Raw genomic sequence first — 2,454 nt, 5'->3', positions numbered from 1 at the left:
AGCATAATGGATACAGAAGAGAAAGGATCAGTTAATTTGAAGATACTTCGTTAGAAATTATCCAAATTAGAGAGGAAAGAATGGAAAATAAAAGAATATCCAAGATGTGTGGAACTATAAATTGGTTAAAAATATATGTTAATGGAGCTTAGGACTCTAAGGAATTGAAGGAATGGGGCAAAATAAAGAGAGATAATAAAGTATAGAACTGTCTCTTCTATATTTGAAGAGATAATGGACAAGATTTTCTTTAATTGATGAAAGACACAAACTCACAGATCTGAGAAATTCAGTGAATCCCAGTCAGAAAAAACACAAACCACTCCTAGACATATGATAGTTAGATTACCAAAAAGGGTAAAACTTAAATATAGCTAGAGAAAAACTGCACATTACATTCAGGGGAATAACTATATAATGACAGCTGAAAAAAAAAATAAAATGATAGCTGATTTCTCATCAGAAACAATGAAAGCTGGGGCACCTGGATGGCTCAGTTGGTTAAGCATCCAACTTCGGCTCGGGTATGATTTCATGGTTTGTGGGTTCAAGCCCTGCATCAGGCTCCGTGCTGACAGCTCCGAGCCTGGAGCCTGCTTCGGATTCTGTGTCTCCCTCTCCTTCACTCACACTGTCTCTCTCTCAAAAATAAATAAACATTAAAAAATTAAAAAAAAAAAAGAAACTCCTTCACTCACACTGTCTCTCAAAAATAAATAAACATTAAAAAATTTTATAAAAAAAAGAAACAATGAAAGCCATAAGACAATGTAATAGTATCTTTGAAATTCTAAAATTACTTACAAATTAAAAAAAAAAAACACCAAAAACCTAGCAACCTAAATTCTATACCCAGTGGAAATATTCTTCAAAATAAAGGAAAAATAAAGACATTTTAGAAGAAAAAAGATCTCACAACATTTTGCACCAGTGGGCCTGCACTACAAGAAATGCTAAGGAAGTTCTTAAGGTTTAAGGGAAAGCATCCAAGATGGAACCTGGATCTGCAAGAGGTACCGGAAATTCAATATACAGGTAAATTTAAAATATTATTTTTTCATAAATTTAAAAAATCTGTTTAAAAGAATAGTAATGGGGGGGGGGCACCTGAGTGGCTCAGTTGGTTGAGTATTCGACTTCAGCTCAGGCCATGATCTCATGGTTCATGGGTTTGAGCCCCAAGTCGGGCTCTGTGCTGACAGCTCAGAGCCTGGAATCTGCTTCGGATTCTGTGTCTCCCTCCTCTCTCTGCCCCTCCCCTGCTTGTGCTCTGTCTCTGTCTCTGTCTCTGTCTCTGTCTCTCTCTTTCGAAAATAAATAAATAAATGTTAAAAAAAAAAAAAGAATAGTAATGGGAGTGGCTCCGTTACCTTGGAGAGGTGAAGTACTGGGAGATCCTTTGGCCACGCTGTGGGCTGGAGATGAAAACAACATAAACATTAAACAGTAGAGCTGCCTTAAGTTGCTGGGAATTTCAGGAATACAGACCCTTCTGAAGCTGTTCCAAATTTTGAAGAGACATTTGCCAGTACATTCACAGAAGATGGCAAAGAGTACCATGAATACCTGAAGAGCCCTCCTGGGTCTCCTTCCAATTGTTGAGGAGTAGAACAGCCGAGCTGCTGGGAGCCAGAGACACAGAGGCGATCAGTTGCAAGGTAATAGACTGTTTAGAGGTCAAACCAGTGGGGGTGGCAAACTGACACCCGATCCAATCAGCGGCATGGACAATCCTGGGGTAACAGTTACCTGCAGTATAGACATGAAACTTACTACCCCCACGGATACAGACACTGTGGTTACAACCAGCCAGCTCCCTATGGTTACTGCTGATGGAAACGTCAACAGCTTTTAGTAAAACCGTTCACTCTGTGTATCTTCTGTTGGTCATAGTTTTATATCTGATTTCAGAGAGTGGATTATTAACTTTTTAGAACTTGTGACTTTTTTTTTTTTTAATGAGATCTTACCAGAGATGTGATGGTTGCTGGGAATAAGTACTCCCCTAAAAAGGTTGTGGATTATACTGCCTGACTTCTACTGCAGATTCTTCTTTGTTTCATGACTTAACAGTGCATTCCACTTGCTATCTGTTTTCCTTGTTTGACCTCCAAGAGTTCTGTCTTTGTTTTACACAGAAATAATTTTAAAGTAGAAAATGCTTGATTTTACTCTGTGAGATAAAGAAGTAGCCATTTACTCGGATGTGCTCATTCCTAAATTTTTACAGAGGTTGGTACAGTCAACTCGTGAATGCACAATTGTGCTTTCTTGCACTGTGTCGTAGGTGACCTCAGCAGTTGAAAGGTAAAACGATGGTAGATACTTCTTTTGGCTCTTGTTGTTATGACCGTGGTTTTTTGTAATTACTCCAGGTACGAGTCAGCTCCACAATCGTTTTGGTCTCAAAAAGGGATGTCAAGAATAAAGCTGTAAATAAGGAAGGAACTCTTC

At 38.5% G+C, this 2,454-nt stretch overlaps 1 pseudogene; it reads left to right on the top strand.

Annotated features, from left to right (window-relative positions):
- The first annotated feature begins 991 nt into the window (after positions 1-991).
- Positions 992-1,959, top strand: LOC109273639 (RNA guanine-N7 methyltransferase activating subunit-like; annotated as a pseudogene).
- The last annotated feature ends 495 nt before the right edge of the window (positions 1,960-2,454 follow it).

This window comes from Panthera pardus, unplaced genomic scaffold, assembly GCF_024362965.1.
Source record: "Panthera pardus isolate Hobbes unplaced genomic scaffold, ASM2436296v1 HiC_scaffold_6, whole genome shotgun sequence".
Lineage (NCBI taxonomy): Eukaryota > Metazoa > Chordata > Mammalia > Carnivora > Felidae > Panthera > Panthera pardus.
Note: the sequence above shows the minus strand (reverse complement) of the source record. Positions and strands in the feature narration are given on the sequence as shown.